This window comes from Pseudophryne corroboree, chromosome 11 (genome assembly GCF_028390025.1).
Source record: "Pseudophryne corroboree isolate aPseCor3 chromosome 11, aPseCor3.hap2, whole genome shotgun sequence".
NCBI lineage: Eukaryota > Metazoa > Chordata > Amphibia > Anura > Myobatrachidae > Pseudophryne > Pseudophryne corroboree.
In genome coordinates, this window is record NC_086454.1 from 202,906,533 (window position 1) to 202,930,124 (window position 23,592).

The 23,592-nt window shown below is 46.2% G+C and overlaps 1 long non-coding RNA gene across 2 annotated transcripts in view; it reads left to right on the forward strand.

Annotated features, from left to right (window-relative positions):
• LOC134970105 (uncharacterized) overlaps positions 1 to 18,324 on the forward strand; it is a 29,592-nt gene extending 11,268 nt beyond the window's left edge. Inside the window, exons 2-3 of one of the 2 annotated variants that reach the window (XR_010189664.1) lie at positions 16,595 to 16,755; positions 16,823 to 18,324. This is a non-coding gene — a long non-coding RNA (uncharacterized LOC134970105). Of the gene's footprint in view, positions 1 to 16,594 lie in introns of both variants that reach the window. The other variant, XR_010189663.1, reaches the window with a different exon arrangement.
• Positions 18,325 to 23,592: the final 5,268 nt, after the last annotated feature.

Sequence of the window (23,592 nt, forward strand, 5' to 3'; positions counted from 1 at the left end):
GTGGAGGGGGTGCTGGCAGGGGAGACAGTGTTGCTGTATGTGTGCGTGGGTGGAAGACAGTGTTGCTGTATGTGTGGGTGGGTGGTAGGGGGGTGCTGGTAGGGGAGACAGTGTTGCTGTGTGGGTGGAGGGGGGGTGCTGGCAGAGGAGATAGTGTTGCTGTATGTGTGCGTGGGTGGGAGACAGTGTTGCTGTATGTGTGGGTGGGTGGAGGGGGGTGCTGGTAGGGAAGACAGTATTGCTGTATGTGTGCGTGGGTGGGAGACAGTGTTGCTGTATGTGTGGGTGGGTGGAGGGGGTGCTGGCAGGGGAGACAGTGTTGCTGTATGTGTGCGTGGGTGGGAGACAGTGTTGCTGTGTGAGTGGGTGGAAGGGGATGCTGGCAGGGGAGACAGTGTTGCTGTATGTGTGTGTGGGTTTGAGACAGTGTTGCTGTATGTTTGTGTGGGTGGGTGGAGGGGGGGTGCTGGCAGGGCAGACAGTGTTGCTGTATGTGTGCGTGGGTGGGAGACAGTGTTGCTGTATGTGTGGGTGGGTGGAGGGGGGTGCTGGCAGGGGAGACAGTGTTGCTGTATGTGTGCGTGGGTGGGAGACAGTGTTGCTGTGTGAGTGGGTGGAAGGGGATGCTGGCAGGGGAGACAGTGTTGCTGTATGTGTGTGTGGGTTTGAGACAGTGTTGCTGTATGTATGTGTGGGTGGAGGGGGTGCTGGCAGGGCAGACAGTGTTGCTGTATGTGTGCGTGGGTGGGAGACAGTGTTGCTGTATGTGTGGGTGGGTGGAGGGGGGTGCTGGCAGGGGAGACAGTGTTGCTGTATGTGTGCGTGGGTGGGAGACAGTGTTGCTGTATGTGTGGGTGGGTGGAGGGGGGTGCTGGCAGGGGAGACAGTGTTGCTGTATGTGTGCGTGGGTGGGAGACAGTGTTGCTGTATGTGTGGGTGGGTGGAGGGGGGTGCTGGCAGGGGAGACAGTGTTGGTGTATGAGTGCGTGGGTGGGAGACAGTGTTGCTGTATGTGTGGGTGGATGGAGGGGGGTGCTGGCAGGGGAGACAGTGTTGCTCTATGTGTGCGTGGGTGGGAGACAGTGTTGCTGTATGTGTGGGTGGGTGGAAGGGGGTGCTGGCAGGGAATACAGTGTTGCTGTATGTGTGCGTGGGTGGGAGACAGTGTAGCTGTATGTGTGGTTGGGTGGAGGGGGGTGCTTGCCAGGGAGACAGTGTTTGTGTATGTGTGCGTGGGTGGGAGACAGTGTTGCTGTATGTGTGGGTGGGTGGAGGGGGTGCTGGCAGGGGAGACTGTTGCTTCTGCTGTGTGGGGGGGGCATTCTTATACTTGCCCTGGGCACCAAAGACCCTAGTTACGCCCTTGTCATGGCGTATATATATGATGGATGAACATGTCCAATTTCAGAAAACTACCGAAGATCACTTAAACCAGTACACTGTACTGCTGCTGGAAGTCAATCTTCCAGCATCCGCCCACCTTAGAGCAACCTTCTGGTCCCTCTGCACCAATGGCTTCTCTCCCAGTGTGTCCCTGATCTCAGTAATTGGGTAGCATAGTGGTTGTCTTGCTCGTTGCCAGGGGTTTAATGCTCTGGGACAGGTGTCATACTCGTTGCCAGGGGTTTGTAATGCTTGTGGCCAGGGGTAATGCTCGTTGCCAGGGGTGTGTTATCGTTAAACATTTTAAAAAATCAAATGTGTATTCTTACAGTGAAATTTTACATTTCGGAATTTAAAAAAATAAATTGAAAAATAGCTATGAAATTCCATAGACAAAAAAACCTTACAGTTTCACATGTCCCATTAAGGCTTCTTACACATGATCTGGCATTTCAGAAACCTGTTGTAACACTTCCACTCAAACTACAAAAAGCAATGAAATTCCGATCATTAAGGCTGACGCCTTAATGGACGTGTTCCTTGCGCAATACAGATATGGTATGCCATCACAGCCTGTGGGTAAGTGCAGATTCAGCACTCTCACAGAGTGAGATTGCTGTCACTCACACAATGGTGGAGCCATAGGTGTGCGCAGGGGGGGTGCCTGGTGCGCACAGGCACCCCCTAATGTCTGGCACCCCGATCTCACATGCCTGATGCAGCAATCACCGAGCAGGCAGATTACTGTCCCCTCTGTGCTGCACCCTGTCAGGACTGCATTACTGACCGGACGCCTGGGTTATTCAAGGGTGCCACTGCCACCGGCTTTCCAATTCCCAGCTCCACCTCCACGTACAAAAACAGTGTGATGCTCGCACGCACACCTGCCACACCCGCCACATGCCCACCTCTCTCCTTCTATGGTATGCCAACGCCAGCCACTGATGAGGAGCAGCATGCAGCCAGCGTTCCTCTTAGGAAGACAAGTTCAATACCGGCAGGCAGTCGGCAGCAGCATTGACACGTCACTCGTTTTTCCAGCAGCAGCAGTAACTAGTCTGCGACTGTCAGTGTCAGTGAGTGACTGACTTGTAAGTAAGCTGCTGCAGCTTGCAGGGGAAAGAGAGGGGGAGCCAGACCAGGCTGAGGAGGAGCAGTGTAATTGCAGTGAGTGCCATCAGGTGTGTTTGTTTGGTGCACACCACAACATCTGACAATGTATCTGCTTTATTAGAATTGGTACAAGGGTGGATATTTTATATGCGTTGATCATCAATAGATGGTGCTAGACACGCCCAAAAGGCGATGCTAGACACACCCCTCCGACAGTGCACCCTCTAATAAAATGTGCTGCGCACGCCAGTGGGTGGAGCTGCTCATTGACAGATTTGTGTGCTCATTGGAATATGCAGTCTATGCAACTGAAGGTCTGAGCGGAAGACGAAGCTGCTCAGATGACGTAAGATTGTTGTTGGTTGGAGGGAGAAGACAGAGCATTGTGGATGGGGGAACAAAAGTGTGTGGATAGAGGGAAGACTAAGCAGCATTGATGGGGGGTGACAAAGAAACACGGGATAATTCAGACTGCAGCGATTGCAGTCTGAATTAGTTTGTGGGGTGCGAATGTGCAATGGCCGCACTGTGCGTGCGTACCCTGGGAGCCCAGTGGGGGGAGGGCCTGACATGCGGGGCGGACTAGCCCTGTGCTGGGCGTCACATCGCATGTTAGAGTAAATGATTGTAGATGTGCTAAATTTGGCACATCTACAATCAACTCTGAATTACCCCCACAGATGGGGGGGAGGTAAGACAGGTGGGGGAAAGACAGTTGCACAGATGGTGGGGAGACAGCTGCGTGGATGGGTGGACAGTGCCGTGTGGATGAGGGGGAAAAAGCAGCACACATGTGGGAGGGGTAAGAGCAGTACAGATGGAAAGAAACGGCACGGATGAGGAAGGCAGAGCAGCATGGATGAGGGGAATACAGTCCCAACATCGGAGGGGATAAGTATTTTCACATCCCCCTGGGGGGTGGCAGCTAGGCCTAATCCTTGGGTGGGTTGGATAGGGCAACCCCCACCCCCCAATAGTGACCCACAAAACTTACCTTCAGGATGACAGCTATATGAATAGGGTAAGAGTGGTGTGGATAGGGGGTAGATTAAGCAGCAAGTATGGGAAGGGAGACAGAGTGGTGCAGATGGGGGAAATGGTGCAGATGGGTTGAAAACACTGGCACGGATGGGTAGAAAGCTGGTGCAGATGGGAGAGAAGACAGTGTGCCATGTATTGGAGGAGGCAGAGTGACGTTGAAGAGGAAACACTGAGCAGCACAGAGAGAAGGAAACGGTGGTACAGACAAGGCACAGGTGGGGAAAGGCAGATGGTACAGATAAGTTAGTACAGACTAGCACAGATGGGAGAACACAGCAGTAGGGATTGGGGAAGACAGAGCAGCATGGGGGTGTATAGGGGAAGTAAGTGTAGATGCATAGACCGTAGATGGGGTATTATAGTTTTAGCAATTAACCAAGATGTTTGAGGGAGCTAAATGTGTATACTAAGTGAGATGGATGTATGGAGTGAGAAGGCTGTTGTAACAAGGTGGGAGTGTTGTGGTGACCGAATGGGATGGTTGTGGGCACTGTGTGGGATGGGAGCACCACATAACTGCTCAGACCTTCAGTTGCATAGACTGCATGTGTGTATTCCAATGAGCACACAAATCTGTGAATGAGCAGCTCCACCATTGTGTGAGTGACATCAATCTCACTCTGTGAGAGTGCTGAATCTGCACTTACCCACAGGCTGTGATGGCATACCATATCTGTATTGCGCAAGGAACACGTCCATTAAGGCGTCAGCCTTAATGATCGGAATTTCATTGCTTTTTGTAGTTTCAGTGGAAGTGTTACAACAGGTTTCTGAAATGCCAGATCATGTGTAAGAAGCCTTAATGGGACATGTGAAACCGTAAGGTTTTTGGTCTATGGAATGTTTCTATGTTTAATAACACTTCTCCCCCATAATGACACATCATACTGTACATTTACCCCCATGTACCATACCGTACTGTATAATGGAATATTTATTGGACAAGCATCAATATAAATGTAAAAAAGTATTTATTACAAAATCAGATTTTATGTACTGTACTGATCAAAAATGTACAGTACTCTATTACCCAGGACTTATAAAACTGTAAACAACTGTTCATACACATCAATAACAGTGGGTGTAGTATGGTAGTCCGGCGGTCGGGCTCCCGGCGACCAGCATACCGGCGACGGGAGCCCGACCGCCGGCTTACCGACAGTGTGGCGAGCGCAAATGAGCCCCTTGCGGGCTCGCTGCGCTCGCCACGCTGTTTTATTCTCCCTCCAGGGGGGTCATGGACCCCCACGAGGGAGAATAAGTGTCGGTATGCCGGGTGTCGGGATTCCGGCGCCGGTATACTGTGCACCGGTATCCCGACAACCGGCATACTGAAGACCACCCATAACAGTACTACTGTATAGTATAATGTATAATATTGTACATTAGCTTACGCAATATTCAGACAAAGGCAATTTTATAAACATTTTTAATAATGCATCAATTAAAATTTTATTTAGAAAATACAGTACAGAACTACATATTTTTAGCTTGCCCATTTCTTTCAACTATAACAGGTAATACTTTATACAGGTGATTTACATAATTATTACAATGTTCAGGTGTGAGTACTTCTAGCCAAAATTTTTGGATCCCATCCAACAGCTGCTGTTTTGTTGTTGGCTTCGCATCACTCCTGCGCCCTCATTCCGAGTTGTTCGGTCGCAAGCTGCTTTTAGCAGCTTTGCACACGCTAAGCCGCCGCCTACTGGGAGTGAATCTTAGCTTATCAAAATTGCGAACGAAAGATTAGCAAAATTGCGAATAGACACTTCTTAGCAGTTTCTGAGTAGTTCCACATTTACTCGGCATCTGCGATCAGTCCAGTCAGTTTCGTTCCTGGTTTGACGTCACAAACACACCCAGCGTTCACCCAGACACTCCCCCGTTTCTCCAGCCACTCCCGCGTTTTCCCAGAAACGGCAGCGCTTTTTCGCACACTCCCATAAAACGGCCAGCTTCCGCCCAGAAACACCCACTTCCTGTCAATCACATTACGATCACCAGAACGAAGAAAAAACCTCGTAATGCCGTGAGTAAATTACCTAACTGTATAGCAAATTTACTTGGCGCAGTCGCACTGCGGACATTGCGCATGCGCATTAGCGACTAATCACTCCGTTGCGAGAAAAAAATAACGAGCGAACAACTCGGAATGACCACCCTAATGTATCTCTTCAATTGAGCCCACACTAATTCAATTGGATTCATGTCTGCTGATCTAAAAAAAAAGTACAGAAAAAAATGTTTGTTAATTAGGTTAAAAAGAGAAAATAAAACATAAAGTATTGTACTGTTCATTAAACAAAAAAATAAATTTACAGTACTAGAGTGCTATCCAAAAATTTTACTTGCACAGTATTAAAACAACATTCACTCTGGTGGTGTGGATTCCCAATTGATACCTTTCTCTTCCATAAATTTGGCTGAGGCAGAGTTTAGGATCATTGGTGGTCATTCCGAGTTGTTCGCTCGCAAGCTGCTTTTAGCAGCATTGAACACGCTAAGCCGCCGCCTACTGGGAGTGAATCTTAGCTTATCAAAATTGCGAACTAAAGATTAGCAGAATTGCGAATAGACACTTCTTAGCAGTTTCTGAGTAGCTCCAGACTTACTCGGCAACTGCGATCAGTTCAGTCAGTTTCGTTCCTGGTTTGACGTCACAAACACTCCCAGCGCTCGCCCAGACACTCCCGCGTTTTTCCCAGAAACGGCAGCGTTTTTTCACACACTCCCATAAAACGGCCTGTTTCCACCCAGAAACACCCACTTCCTGTCAATCACATTACGATCACCAGAACGAAGAAAAAACCTTGTAATTCCGTGAGTAAAATACCTACCTGCATAGCAAATTTACTTGGCGCAGTCGCACTGCGGACATTGCGCATGCGCATTAGCGACTAATCGCTCCGTTGCGGAAAAAAAATAACGAGCGATCAACTCGGAATGACCACCATTGTCTTGGAATACCCTGTGATGAGATGAGTAATATTTACTCATGAATGGCACCATACATCCCTCTACTATTTGTTCTTGGAAGAATTGCTTATCCATGATCCCTACAGAAACAAGAAAATGTTGTTCATTAATAAGCAACCCATTTTATTGTGCATTCACATGTATTGTACAGTACAGCATGTATTTTTACAAAACACAGGCACAGAATAAAGTATAGTATCTTCGAAAAATAATAGGGGACCAGTTCCTAATCGTGATATGCCTCCCCATACATAGACCTTTAAAGGATGCTTTGGGCGTGGTTTTAATGAGATATGGTGACGTTTCCAGAATTACATTCGGGAGAACCTCTCAAGAGCAACAGACGATTCATCTATGAAAATGACATTGTGAAATGTTTCACCACTCTCAGTCCATCGCCATACCTGTTCAACTCTCTTTTCTTTATTCACATCTCTTATCATGGGAGATATCCTGTGAACAGCCAAAAATAATTAATCATATACAGTAATGAAATAGATTACAGTATGTACAGTAGACTGTATGTACAGTATACTGTACTGTGTATATATACTGGATACATTATACTATATATGCATTACAGTATATACACAGTGCTATACATACTGTGTGTGTGTGTGTGTGTGTGTGTGTATATATATATATATATATATATATATGTATATACACATATACACTGTATATAGGGTGTACACAATATAGTATATACCTGTACAGTACAGTATATACTGTACTGTATACAGTATACTATATATATATATATATATATATATATATATATATATACACACACATTATATACTCTGTATATCAACAGTCAGACGGCAGTCAAATGCAACATTTCGAAGCAGTTTGCTTCTACCTGATGACAAAGTAATTTGCTTCGAAACTTTGAATTTACAACTGCCTGTTGCCTGTTTATTCATCTGTGTTGCCTGACTGTTGGTATAGATTAGACATGATGTGTTACCTACTGTAGGAATGCACCACCTACGAAGGCACCAGCTACTGTATCTGACTATTGGGAGTACTGCTTGAAATATATATATATATATATATAGACGACAGGTGGGGATCCGGCACAGCCACTGAAGGTAAATATAAGACTGGGTGCCCTCACAAAAAATTGTATACACGTGGGGACGGTGCGGCACTCCAATAAATCAGACGTGAAACCTCCGTAATTATCAACGTTTCAATGCCGTTTATTCCATAGGCATTTTCATCAGGATACAAAGAATACATAAAACCATCTTACCTTATATAGCAGATATCACCCTGTGAGACGCACTCTGCCGCAACGGGACTGCACACCCGGCGGAGGCGCCAAAGAAATGACGTCATGACGTCCTGTAAGAGGAAGTCAAGCGTCGTGTGAGAAACCATCACCATAGCAACCACTAATAACAACTTGCTGGCACCCCAGCGCAATCGCAGTGCGGGAGCTGGCGTAGAAAACAATGCAGATAGACAGATAGGCATATCTCAAAATATAACATGTTATAAATGCAACCAGGAATAATATGTGGTAAATAACGGTATATCATAAATAATATATAATATATCAATGCCTTGAGGACAACAGTAATAAACTCATGATCACACAAACACTATAATAGAATATACAGGGATTAATCAAGCATAATAGCCAGAACGGTAAAGAGAACCTTGCCCTCAAATTAATACATTCAATGACTACTGGCTAGGATACTGATGCCTGACTGTTCATTTAAGCCCCCAGGGGTTAGTGTCCCCAGACGGTAGATCCACCGTGCCTCACATTGCAAAAGTTTGAGGCCACGGTTGCCACCTCTGAGTGACACAGGCACATGGTCGATCATCCTATACCTTAAAGTAGTTAGATTATGTGCCGCTGACAAAAAATGTCTAGCCACTGGTAAATCACTTTTGCCAGTATGCAGAGCTGATTTAATTGAAGACCTGTGAGCGGCCATCCTTTCCTTAAAAGACCGCTCAGTTTTTCCGATATATGAAAGGCCGCACGGACAGATAATTTGGTACACTGTAAACTTGGAATTACATGTGAGTCTGTGGCGGATATGTAAAACCTCATCCGCACACTGGTAAGGTTTTACATATCCGCCACAGACTCACATGTAATTCCAAGTTTACAGTGTACCAAATTATCTGTCCGTGCGGCCTTTCATATATCGGAAAAACTGAGCGGTCTTTTAAGGAAAGGATGGCCGCTCACAGGTCTTCAATTAAATCAGCTCTGCATACTGGCAAAAGTGATTTACCAGTGGCTAGACATTTTTTGTCAGCGGCACATAATCTAACTACTTTAAGGTATAGGATGATCGACCATGTGCCTGTGTCACTCAGAGGTGGCAACCGTGGCCTCAAACTTTTGCAATGTGAGGCACGGTGGATCTACCGTCTGGGGACACTAACCCCTGGGGGCTTAAATGAACAGTCAGGCATCAGTATCCTAGCCAGTAGTCATTGAATGTATTAATTTGAGGGCAAGGTTCTCTTTACCGTTCTGGCTATTATGCTTGATTAATCCCTGTATATTCTATTATAGTGTTTGTGTGATCATGAGTTTATTACTGTTGTCCTCAAGGCATTGATATATTATATATTATTTATGATATACCGTTATTTACCACATATTATTCCTGGTTGCATTTATAACATGTTATATTTTGAGATATGCCTATCTGTCTATCTGCATTGTTTTCTACGCCAGCTCCCGCACTGCGATTGCGCTGGGGTGCCAGCAAGTTGTTATTAGTGGTTGCTATGGTGATGGTTTCTCACACGACGCTTGACTTCCTCTTACAGGACGTCATGACGTCATTTCTTTGGCGCCTCCGCCGGGTGTGCAGTCCCGTTGCGGCAGAGTGCGTCTCACAGGGTGATATCTGCTATATAAGGTAAGATGGTTTTATGTATTCTTTGTATCCTGATGAAAATGCCTATGGAATAAACGGCATTGAAACGTTGATAATTACGGAGGTTTCACGTCTGATTTATTGGAGTGCCGCACCGTCCCCACGTGTATATATATATATATATATATATATACATACATATACATATACATATATACATACTGGATACAGTACACACTCTGTATAATGATTTACGTCATTGTTTTATCCCTTAACAAGGGATTATTAACTGTGACTAAGTGTGAGTTTATGCTTTATACTGTTTTCAGTATTTTACCTTATAGTGCTAAAGGTCCATCCCATTTTCCGATGCATCCTTCTAATGCTGGTGATCGATATGTCCAGGTCATACTTGGAATGGAGAATTTATTTTATTTGTGAAGCAGTACACTCATCATCCCCATGAGTTAGTTCCTCCACAATTTCTTGCACTCTCCTACAGTACAATACAGCATGAAAAATACAAATTAATGAACAGCACAATCACAGAAAGATAAAGTGTTCCTTTTTTTCTTTACTATTACAACAAAATTGACTATTGTATACAGTAAGTCAGTTAAGCATTACAGTACTGTACAGTACGTACCATGTGCATTTTGTAGGAAATGCAAATCTGGGCGTTGTTCTCTTGAAAGCATGATAGCGCACAGTTTCTAACTTTCCTTGAGCCATGCATGGATCTCTTTGATGCTTTTATTCTCTTTTTTCACGTTGGCGATAATCTTGCTCATAGTTTTGTTGATAGTTACTACTGGCATGTGGTCCAACCGTAACTCATGTGTGGAGAAAAAACATTTGTGAATACTGTATTCTAAAATGTACACATTTGAAAATTTGCATAGGTTTTATGATAAAAGCTAATACTGTACATGCTTACTATACAGTACCTGATGTTCAAATTAAAGTACTGTATACTGTACTGTACTGTACTGTACTGTACAGTACTGTACTGACAGTGGCGTAACTAGAAATTTTTCTCCCCCAAGCCAAAAAATCCTTCGGCGCCCCTCCCCCCCCCCCCGTCATACCCCCCATAATTGGCACTAGTAAAGGGACAAATATGTGCGCACCTTATGCGCGCGCCACCAAAAAGGGTGTGTGGCTTTGTTGAAATGGGCGTGGCTTTGCGTAAAGGGGTGTGGCATTGCAGGAAAAGACTACCTTATACCCCAGTTTTGCAACCTGCTCGCCCAGACGTTAGCCACCACAGGAAAGAAAAATAATCCTGATTCATGCCTCTTACATTATTTGTCAGTTTTCTTCCTTATAGTAATGCCCAGTATACATTATTCCACATACTGCAATGGCCCTTAGACATTATTCCACACACAATAATGCACATGACACAATATGCACACACTGTAATGCCCCAGACACATTATGCCACACACCGTAATGCCTGTGACACATTATGACAGGAATCACAATGCCCGTTATACATTATGCTACACACTGCAATACCCCTGATACATTATAGCACATACAATGTCTGTGACACAGTATGACACACACCACAATGATCCTGAGACATTATACCACATACCACAATGCCCGTGATATAGTATACAACACACCGTAATGCCTGACACATTATGACACACACTGCAATGTCCGTGATACATTATGCCACACACCGTAATGCCCATTACACATTAAGTTCTACAGTAAGGCTTCTAATTACTTTTAAATTACCTGCTCGTTGCCAGGGGTTTCATGCTCTTGGTTCCATGCACGGTGCCAGGGGTTTTCATGCTCAGGGTGTCATGCTCGTTGCCAGGGGTTTCATGCACTGGGTGTCATGCTTGTTGCCAGCGGTTTCATGCTCTTGGTTCCATGCACGGTGCCAGGGGTTTTCATGCTCAGGGTGTCATGCTCGTTGCCAGGGGTTTCATGCACTGGGTGTCATGCTCGTTGCCAGGGGTTTCATGCACTGGGTGTCATGCTTGTTGCCATGGGTTTCATGCACTGGTGTCATGCTCTTTGCTAGGGGGTAGTGCTTGTTGCTAGGGCCATGCTCCCAGTGCCAGGTATATGCCCCCAGTGCCAGATATTCCCCCGCAGTGCCAGGTATATGCCCCCAGTGCCAGATATTCCCCCACAGTGCCAGGTACATGCCCCCAGTGCCACATATACCCCCCCCAGTGCCACATATGCCCCCTCAGTGCCTGCTCCCCCCAGTGCCAAATATTCCCCCACAGTGCCACATATGCCCCTTCAGTGCCTGCTCCCCGCAGTGCCAGATATTCCCCCACAGTGCAAGGTATATACCCCCAGTGCCAGATATTCCCCCACAGTGCCAGGTATATGCCCCCAGTGCAAGATATGCGCCCACAGTGCCACATATGCCCCCTCAGTGCCTGCTCCCCCCAGTGCCAAATATTCCCCCACAGTGCCAGGTATATGCCCCCAGTGCCAGATATTCCCCCACAGTGCCAGGTATATGCCCCCAGTGCCAGATCTTCCCCCACAGTGCCAGGGATATGCCCCCAGTGCAAGATCTTCCCCCACAGTGCCAGGTATATGCCCCCAGTGCCAGATATTCCCCCACAGTGCCAGGTATAAGCCCCCAGTGCCAGATCTGCCCCCACAGTGCCAGGTATATGCCCCCAGTGCCAGATCTGCCCCCACAGTGCCAGGTATATGCCCCCAGTGCCAGATCTGCCCCCACAGTGCTAGGTATATGCCCCCAGTGCCAGATCTGCCCCCACAGTGCCAGGTATATGCCCCCAGTGCCAGATCTGCCCCCACAGTGCCACATATGCCCCCTCAGTGCCTGCTCCCCCCAGTGCCAAATATTCCCCCACAGTGCCAGGTATATGCCCCCAGTGCCAGATATTCCTCCACAGTGCCAGGTATATGCCCCCAGTGCCATATCTTCCCCCACAGTGCCAGGTATATGCCCCCAGTGCCATATCTTCCCCCACAGTGCCAGGTATATGCCCCCAGTGCCAGATCTTCCCCCACAGTGCCAGGTATATGCCCCCAGTGCCAGATCTGCCCCCACAGTGCCAGGTATATGCCCCCAGTGCCAGATCTGCCCCCACAGTGCCAGGTATATGCCCCCAGTGCCAGATCTGCCCCCACAGTGCCAGGTATATGCCCCCAGTGCCTGCTCCCCCCCCCCCGCTCCTATGTGTTGGAGGGACACGGAGCGCATAGCGCGCCGCTCCAGTGTCCCTCCTAGCTCTCCGGCCGGTCTAATAAAGGAAGTGCCAGTTCGTGAGCCAATCAGAGCTCACGAACGGCACTTCCTTAGACCGGCCGGGGGAGAGCCAGGAGGGACACAGGAGAGGCGCGCTATGCTCTCCGTGTCCCTCCAACACAGCAGGGAGGGAGAGGAGACCACAGATTGACATCATCCGCATGTCAATCTGTGCAAAGTCAGTAGCGCCCCCGCAGCCCCTCGCCCCCAAGCCACCGCGAGGACTGCGGGGGCAGTAGTTACGCCACTGTGTACTGAAATACCACATCGGTGTTATGGACTGCAATTACTTTCCTGTATAAAACAGTTGAATAACCCTCCATGGAGGTGCACGGGCCCTGTGAGACAGTACTGGACAGCATAAGGGACGACTGACATATTGTACCAGCATTACATACAGTACATGTCACTACTGTATGTAAATTCTTAAATTATTACCTACCAGCAATGCTGCTTACTGTATATTAAATACTCTAGGCCTAGAAATGTGCGTCTCAATACGATAGTTAAAAAACACAGGGGGCTATGGGGATAAGCGAGCTCAATGCACCATAAAATATTGTACTCCAGACTCAGGGGAGTAGCCAGAACTTTGTGTGACCCATACTGTAGCAACATTTTGAAGGGGCCCCCATCCCAATGCTTGTAGAGAGACTCTTCTCTGCATCATACTGTAGTATTAAATAAGTTCTCCCTACTGTACTGTACTGTATGTCACATTTCAGAGCTGCTAGTACACATTATGCCACACAGTACCCCCAATTCACATTGTTATATACTGTATAGTGCTCCCCATTCATATTGTGCCTCATTACCGAGCTCTGGTTCATATAACATTAAAATGTCCTACAGTTCATGTTATACTGTACCACACTACGATGGGGTGTGGTGTGTTAGGTCGACAGTAAGTAGGTAGACAATGTTTGAGTCGACCACTATTGGTCGACAGTAAGTACGTCAACAGGGTCTTTAGGTCGACATGGTCTAGGTCGACATGTGAAAAGGTCCCATAGCAGCTGCACTGCCTACACCTACAGTATAGTATAGTGCAGTAGCCCATGCACATTACGATACACCGGACTCAATCACATAGCAAGTTGACCAAATGGCTGCCGCCTGTGACCCCTTACCCTGTGGAAGCCATCAGCTATGGAGCGAGCAAAATAGCACAGGTTTTGCGGGCTACAGGGCAAAGCTGAAGGAGCGTCTGAATACCCTATCTAAATTACACAGGGGCGATAGGGCTAGGTAAGCTCTATGCACATTATGATACATCGGACTCGATCGCATAGAAACAGAGCCGGCTCTACCATTAGGCAGCTTTAGGCAGCTGCCTAGGGGCGCTAATCCCTGGAGGGCGCCAATGAATTCATCTAGCAAAAAACAGAAGGATGTGTGTGTATGCGGCCGCCTCCTAATACATTGAGCTAGCTTCTGCTGGGGGTCTGTACCTCATAATGCATCAGCGCTTCCTCGTGCTGGCACGTGTAACATCAAGCCATGTGAAGGCACACAGGAGGCAAATGTAACTATGTCTCCTGAGGCGCATCCCCACGGATGCGCCTCATAGCACCTCCTTCAGGCCTCTGGATTCCGGCTCTCCAGCAGCAAACGACACCTGACTACATGTCTCGGCACCCAGCAGTGTCGCTGGGTAATTTTGTGACTGTTTACAATATACTTTTTCACTTTAAATGTCCTTGCATGTTGTTCCTTTTCTCTGTATAATGATGCAATTCATCCAGCCCACCCAGTGGTCACCTGCATCTCCCCTCTGAAAGGTGGTGGTGCTGGGGTTTACTGGTTATGGGGCGCTAGGCTGAAACTTTGCCTAGGATGCAGAGAGATTTTGCACCGGTCCTGCATAGCAAGTTGACAAAATGGCCACCGCCTGACTCCAGTCGCCTCATGGCAGCCCTCAGCTATGGAGTGAGCGATGGCATAGGTTTTGCAGGCTACAGGACAATGCTGAAGGAGCGTCACAATACCCTAGCTAAAATACACAGGTGTGATAGGGATAAGCGAGCTCTATGCACATTACGATACATTGGACTCAATCGCATAGCAAGTTGACAAAATGGCCACCACACATGAAACCCCACCTTGTGGCAGCACTCGGCTATAGAGCGAGCGACAGCATAGGTTTTGCTGGGTATATGGCAATGCTGAAGGAGCGTCTGATTACCCTAGCTAAAATACACAGGGGCGATAGGGATAGGCAAGCTCTATGCACATTATGATACATCGGACTCAACCGCATATCAAGTTGACAAAATGGCCACCGCCCGTGACCCCCCCCCCCCCCCCCCCCCGCCTTGTGGCAGTGCTCAGCTACAGGGCGAGCAACGGCATAGGTTTTGCATGCTGCAGGGCAATGATGAACGAGCATCAAAATACCCTTGCTAAAATACACCCGTTCAGCAAGGATAGTAATTTAAATATATATATATATATATATATATATATATATATATATATATATAAATGAAAACAGTAAATGAAAGAATTACTGATCAAATATTGTATGGAGAAACTATATAAACCAGCTGGAACAAGGGAGGCCAGCAGAAGATTTCAATTCTTCCCGCTCAAAGTATACTCTGTGATTGGTGACTGTGTAAGAGCATTCACCACCACATCAATCACAGAGCATGCTTTGAGAGGGAAGAATTTCCTTTGTTTGAATCAGGATAAAAGGGCAACTCAGTCATAGCCCAGTAACCACTCTGCAAAGCTGTTTCCTCGTAATCAGACTTGCTGTGTGGATCATCTCCGGCATTTGAAACATCTCCTGCTAATTTGCTCTCTGTGTTCCTGCTGTTAAAATCTTTTGCTGGCCTCACTTGTTCCAGCTGGTTTCTACAGTTTCTCCATACAGTATTTGATCGGTAATTCTTGCCCTGTAGCATGCAAAACCTATGTCGTCGCTTGCTGTGTAGCTGAGCACTGCCACGAGGTGTGGGGGGGTCAAGGGCAGCACCCATTTTGTCAACTTGCTATGCGATTGAGTCTGGCGTATCATAATGTGCATAATGTGCATAGAGCTCACCTAACCCTATCGCCCCTGTGCAATAAGGCTAGTGTATTCAGATGCTCCTTCAGCATTGCCCTGTAGCATGCAAAAAATCTGCCATCGCTCGTTCCATAGCTGAGCACTGCCATGAGGTGGGGTGGGAAGGTCACGGGTGGGGGCCATTTTGTCAACTTGCTATGCGATCGAGTCCGGTGTATCGAAATATGCATAGAGCTCGCCTAGCTCTATCGCCCCTGTGTAATTTAGCTGGTGTATTCAGACGCTCCTTCAGCAGTGCCCTATAGCCTGCAAAACCTGGATCTGTAGCTGAGTGCTGCCACAAGGTGAAAAGGAGGGATAACGGACGGTGGTCATTTTTTCAACTTGCTATGCGATCATGTCTGTCACTGTGTATTTTAGCTAGGGTATTCAGACGCTCCTTCAGTATTGTCCTGTAGCCTGCAAAACCTATGTGATTGTTCGCTCTATAGCTGAGCACTGCCACGAGGTGGGGGGCTCAGAGGGCAGCCATTTTGTCAACTTGCTATGCGATCGAGTCCGGTGTATCATAATGTGCATAGAGCTCACTTATCCCTATTGCCACTGTGTGTTTTAGCTAGGGTATTCATACACTCCTTCAGCCTTGCCCTGTAGCCTGCAAAACCTATGACTGTGCCTCCCAAAATGATGCTCTCAAAGAGGGACAGCATGCTCTGTTCCTGGACTTCTATATTAATGTATTGTATGATTGTAACAGAGCATTCTGTCCCTCCTGGAGTGGGTCATGTTGGGAGGTAGAGTACTGTACAGTATGCTGTAGTACAGGGAGAAAAGTATAATACTGTATTTGCACTTTACTGTTGTGCACTTTATTTGAAAATGTACAGTTGTTTGTTATTTTAACCATATTGTGCTTTACATGTTCCCTTACTGTATTTTTTTTAGACAAAAGAAGAGTGAGAATGCAGACTATAAGATTCTATGGGAGTGCCAAAACCCATCCATCAATGGCACACAGACTGGCTGATTCAACCCCACAAATGCTGCAGAAAACTGCCAAGAAGGCTCAAAAAGAAAATATGATGAAACCAAGAGAAAATGCCAAGGCAAAGAATAATTTTTTGGGGTAGATATGTGGTTTGTCAAACAATTTAATTGTTCCATCTTTTGCAGATCAGGATGTCCAGCCAATGAACATGGAAACACTGCTGCTAGAGGACATGACAAACACTCTAAATCAGGAAGTTTCCTTTTTGGACCATGTTGCCACCCCTGGTCAAGAAATCAAGGCACATACGCCACAAAGAAGGTTGGATTTCACAGATGTGAACAGCGAGGTGAAGAAATGCCAGTGTACCTGTGTTGGTTTACTAAAGGAGCTAATCAGCAAGGTGACCAATCTGGAGGCAGAACTTGGTGGATAGGTAAGTCACCTTGGGGGACAAGTCAATCAGCTGCAGACTGAAATTGCTGGTCTTAAAGAAGGCATAAAGGAACAAATGGTAGAAGCCATGAAGAAAGCCATCCAACAAACAAGGCTAGAATGGCAAGATAGAGTTGGCCGGACCATGATTACAACAAACCACCAAGCTGTTCATGTCAGTGGAGGCCTGGATGGAAGCAGAGGCCTGGATGGAAGCAGAGGCCTAGGTTGGAAGCAGAGGCCTGGATGGAAGCAGAGGCCTGGATGGATGCAGAGGCCTGGATGGACACAAAGGCCTGGATGGAAGCGGAGGCCTGGATGGACACAGAGGCCTGGATGAACGCAGAGGCCTTGATGCCTGGATGGACATGGGTGGACATGAAGACCTTGATCGGCATCAAGATAATTTGAGTGTCCATACAACACTGCTTCCAGTGCCGAACTTGACAGTTGAAGGTCCAGCATTGGTCAGCAATTCAAGAGTGCTGTTGCCAGGAACAGCAATGATGACCAGCACACCTGCTCACAGGCCACTTTATGATACATTCGGTGGCACATATTCTTTTTTCCAGTACCATGTAAGCTACAACACGTACTTGACATGGACCCATCACGTGAACTTTGATGGTGCCAAGGGAAAAATTCTGCTTCCCAAAAATCTGGTAAATGACATCATGGCAAGGTGTGTGAGGATTGGTGAACCAGAAAACAAGAAGATATACGGGATACCATAAATGCTGTGCTGAGAATGCCGAGGAGAATGCCTTAGAATATTCATGTTGGAGAAAAGGGATCATTACCCATCAATCCTCCTAGCTTCAGCACATCATCATGACACAGCTGGACTTAAAAATTTGAGTGACTGTATACAGAGAATGACCTACAGTATTGTACTGTACAGTAAATTTTCTGGGGCTGCCTGCACCATGCTGAATCCACTTGGACCAGCACGGTATCTCAAACAAGGGGGATGCATGAACTTGGCTCACCACATTTCTGATTGGAGTGTCTGGCCCAGGTAATATAAAGGCCTGGTACAAGTTTCCCCTTTTATTCCCCTGTCACGAGTTGATTTTTTGTGCTGCCGTATCTATCCAGTAGCGGCCGAGTCCATTGTGCTGTGTCCATCCAGGGGCTGCTGTTGTCTGTTTCCGTTCTCCGTTCTGGTGTCCGTATGCAGCAGTGTTCCAAAATCAAAAGACTAAAACTAAAAATAATACAAAAAACAAAACAAAATGCATTACCCCCCCCCCCCCCAAAAAAAAATGACATTTTTTTAACATTGATCATGTTACTGTACTTGTGATATTACCTTTTTATTAAAGTACCATACAGTATGTGTGATGTTGGCTTTTTTATTAAAATATGTGTGATGTTACATGTTGCTACTGATTTTGTCCCACGTCCTCTGCCGTAAATAAAAAGTGTTAATTAAAATAAACCTGATGTGTTGTCCAATTTTTGTATTCCCAACTGCCTCATACTGTATACTGTACTCTACAAATCAGTACTACTGTATGCGGAAAATTCAATTAAGGCTTGGAATAAAATTTTGGTAATGGATTATTGTCATTTGCTCTTATCCATTGCCAGAATTTCATTTGAAACTGCAAGATAATTGTAGGATGTAGAGTATGCCTACTATGACCTGAGATTCTGTCATACAGTATAGTACAGTAAGTAAGGTACAGTACTGTACCATGCAGTAAAAAATAAAAATATACAGCAGAGTTCAAGAAATATTTTTAATGAACAAATTTACAAAAAAAAACAGTTAAATAGAGCGAAACAAAAAAATGAAAAAAACTGGCCCACTATCATGTGGACCAATATACAAAGGGTCTGGAGGGCCATCAGCAGCTGTTCTATGGGAAAAAAGGACACAAATATACTGTACAGTGTAGTAGTGGTAATACAGTGCTCTACTCTATATTAGAAAATCTGGATATTCACAATGTACTGTACTGTGCGATGAGACCAGGCAGATTGGTGACGGAGCTGACGTCAAACACCCTCCCTAAAAAAGCTTGGGTCCATCTGTGTTTTTCCAGACACTCCCAGGAAACAGTCAGTTTCCACCCACAAATGGCCCTCATTCCGAGTTGATCGCTCGCAAGGCGATTTTAGCAGAGTTACACACGCTAAGCCGCCGCCTACTGGGAGTGAATCTTAGCTTCTTAAAATTGCGACCGATGTATTCGCAATATTGCGATTACTAACTACTTAGCAGTTTCAGAGTAGCTTCAGACTTACTCTGCCTGTGCGATCAGTTCAGTGCTTGTCGTTCCTGGTTTGACGTCACAAACACACCCAGCGTTCGCCCAGACACTCCCCCGTTTCCCCGGCCACTCCTGCGTTTTTTCCGGAAATGGTAGCGTTTTTTCCCGCACGCCCATAAAACGGCCTGTTTCCGCCCAGTAACACCCATTTCCTGTCAATCACATTACGATCGCCGGAGCGATGAAAAAGCCGTGAGTAAAAATACTATCTCCATTGTAAAATTACTTGGCGCAGTCGCAGTGCGAATATTGCGCATGCATACTAAGCGGAATTTCACTGCGATGCGATGAAAAATACCGAGCGATCAACTCGGAATGAGGGCCAATGTCCTCTTACTGTCAATCACCTTGCAAATGCCCATGCGATGAAAATTTTCAGAGCAGCCTGTCACTGGTCGGCAATGCCTATTGTTGTTTGGTGACGTGCGTGCACATTGCGGTGCATACACATTCGCAATCTACTGTATTGCTGATCACCCACTGTGTGAAAACGCACAGCAGCGATCAGGTCAGAATCACACCCACTGTATATTCGGATTACATACGGTATCCTGGCGGATGGGATACCGGCTGTCTATATCCCAACAGCGGCATCCCACCTGCCGGAACGCCGGCACAGGGAGAAGTGCTCAGAGTCTCCTTGCGGCCTTGCTACTCTCGCCACGCAGTGGACTTGGTGACTTGATTTGCTTGCCACAGGATATATTTGTACTCTACGGGTGTCGTAGACACCCACAAGTGGGAATAGAGCTGTAGCTCAGGGATTATGGCTATGGGCATTGTCGTCTGTCAGGATTTTGGCATCTGTATCCAAATCACTGTTACCCCGACAGCAGGCATTTACTTTACCTGCAACCCATACATGCTAAAGGGAATGAGCAGAAAGACAGAAAGGGATAGACCGTCAGTATGGAAGAGAGGGGTAGGATGAAAGATGGCTGGGTGTGATGATGAAGTGGGCCTTGAGAGCCTGTTTCAAGTTTAATATACAGTACTGTAGAGTTGGAGAATTCCAGAGATACAGTACAGTACAGTACTGTAGGGAGCAGCTTGCGCAAAATATTGGAGGTGGCAGTATAAGGAAGAAATCAGTAGTCAGGATACGCAGCATGCATTTGTGGAGGGAAGAGGGTGTAAAAGGAGAGAATGTACTGTATGTACTGTAAGGTTATGTCAGAGGGTGTAAAGATGATCAGCTCAGTGTTAGACATGTTACAGGAAGTTAGAGTACAGTACAGTGCATTATGTATTTCTCTCTTATTACCAGCTGTCTCCTCCACAGGTTGGCGACAGACTGTAAAAAGATAATACAGTTAGTCATATCAGTTTGACTTAAAACAATTTAGGAGAAAAAACACTATAATTACAGTACTAAATATTGCTACTGCATTTTTACAAAAAATGTATTCTGGACACTCCTCGTCTGTGGTGAAAAGAAAAAAATATTATTAGATACTGTATATAGTAAAAAGTTTAGTAACACTACACTAGTGTCCAGGCCCAGTGACAGGCAGGTAAGAAAGGGGTTGGTTGTGACAGGCCCTGTGATTCCATGGGGCCCCAGACCTTCAGAAAATTTGGGAGTGGTCCGTATGCTGCTGATTATGACTAAGGCAGCCAGCATAATCAAAGATCTTTGAGAGGGGGAGAAGCAAGAGAGAAATACAGTAGGAAGAGAGAGAGACGCCGTGTCAGAGAGAGAGTGACATTGTCAGGGAGAGAGAGTGATGGAGCGAGACAGTGGGCCTACTGTAATTCAAAGTTTATCATAAACATTTTGCATGGCTACGATCAGTTACTCAGACATGCGGGGGGATGCCCAGCACAGGGCTAGTCCACCCCACATGTCGGTGATGCTTTTGTACTTGACAAGCAGCTCCCTACCAGTGCAGCTCCTGCACACTGGCAGGGAGCTACTCGTCGCTGTGAGGGTCGCAGCAGGTGCATGTAACATCATGCAGCCACTGTGCCCAACACCCCGCACGCCTGCATTGCCTGGACCGCGACCCTAAAATTGTGTCCAAATGCAGTCGGCCCACCCCCTCCCGCCCAGCGACCGCCTCTGCCTGTCAATCAGGCAGAGGCGATCGCAGGGCTGAAATGGACCATTAGCTGTCCGGCATGCGCCGGTGTACTGCAGCTCCAGGGCATGCGCAGTTCAGACCTGATCAGCTGCTGTGTGAAAACGCACAGCACCAATCAGTTCTGAATTAGGCCCAGTGCCAGGTACAGTATAGAGTGTCAGAGAGAGAGGGAGAGTCAGAAGGAGGGAGGGTTGATGGGACAGATACTATACACAGTGGGGGTCATTCCGAGCTGATCGCTTGCTAGCTGTTTTTAGCAGCCGTGCAAACGCATAGTCGCCACCCATGGAGGAGTGTATTTTTGCTTTGCTGAAGTGCGAACGCTTGTGCAGCCACACTCAGCAAAAAGAGTTTGTGCAGTTTCTGAGCAGCTCTGAACCTACTCAGCGCTTGCGATCACTTCAGCCTATTCGTGTCCGGATTTGACGTCATACACCCGCCCAGCGAACGCCCAGCCATGCCTGCATTTTTTCAGACACACCTGCGGTTTTGCAAACACTCCCTGAAAACGGTCAGTTGACACCCAGAAATGCCCCCTTCCTGTCAATCTTCTTGCTGCCGTCAGTGCGACTGAAAACTTTGCTAAAACCTGTGCACAACCACAAAAGCCTTTGTACCCGTACGTCGCGCGTTCGCATTGCGGTGCATATGCATGTGCAGAAATGCTGATTTTTAGCCTGACCACTGCGCTGCGAACAACGGCAGCTAGCGATCATCTCGGAATGACCCCCAGTGTCAAGGAAAGAGAGAGATTGAGAAAAAGAGAGTTTTACAGTAGCCAGGGGCAGATTTAGGGATGAGGGCACCCCTATGCACAACAGTAACCGCTGCCTCCCGCCTGCCTAATTTTACTATTTTTATTGATTGGTTATAAGCTTTCATTTGATGATATTAATTTACTAGATAAAGGGAAGGGAAAGGTGGGGGGAAGGGGAAGAAAACCAGAGCACAGGTCCAATGAGCAAAGTTTGTGGTTAAAATAACCAGCAAATAAACGTACCACAATAATGTAACGTGAATATCCCTTTGGTGGATAGGCAATTATCTCATGTGGAGGTTCACCCCTGAGAGATAATAAACATTTGGAAGCAAAAGAAGAAAAGAACTCTAGTTTTTTTTGGGGGGGGCACTCATTGAACAATATCATTTAAAATATAACCTTTAATTCATCTTTAAAATATGATGCCACAAAACAAACAAAACATGAACATATATTTTCAAAACTAATTCACAACCATGCAACAAATAAAATGTTTATAGCCTTGCGCTGTAATATAGGCTGCTAGTTCTAAATCAATGGAGTTCACCCTCAAGTACTCCCAAAATACAAATGGATATAAAAGAAGATACAGTTACAGGCCAGCAATACAATACCATTCCCTCAATGCTTATGTCTCTTTCTCTCTGTAAAATCATGCTGGGACTCCATCTTACTCTGAGACCAAAAACAGGAACTGGCCTCCTGTGTGATCAGCAATGTGTTATCTAGTTTTTGGGGGAGGGAACTTACTCATTTATGATGAGTCACTAGTCTCTTTGTATATGCTAATCAGGTTCAGCCTTGAAGACATCCAAAGGGCTGGCCTGAGCTTCCTGTTCACTACCTGTTTGGAATATCTATTGTTCTAATAAAAGTGATTTTAGCTTACATACATTTAATCATAACTATTTTTTGCAATGTCCTATAACTTAATAACAAGTATCAAATGAATCTACACATTAATCTGGTTGCTTTAATAGTAAATATGACAGGTCTATCTTGCTTCGTTCAAATAATACACATACATGACATTACTTCATTATATAATTTTAAATCATCATGATGTCTGGCGCTTGATACTATTATAATTATGTACTGCATGAAATAAGTGTCGAATCCATCTCTGTGGCATGTCCGTGTAAATGCGTGTGTTACCATATATTGCTGTGCTCGCTGCGCGTATTTGCAAGTATAGCGACTCATAATGTGTGTAGTTTGTATGTTCTTTTTATGTAATATTTTTTTGACTTCGACAGTCCACCCTTTGGCAGCAAACAATAACTGCCATCCATTATTAACATAAGAAAAAATATTTCATAAAATAATCGGTGACCTAGACACAAATATGTATGCATTTCGCAAATCAGACACTTGACTATATTTGGGGAAGACAGGGA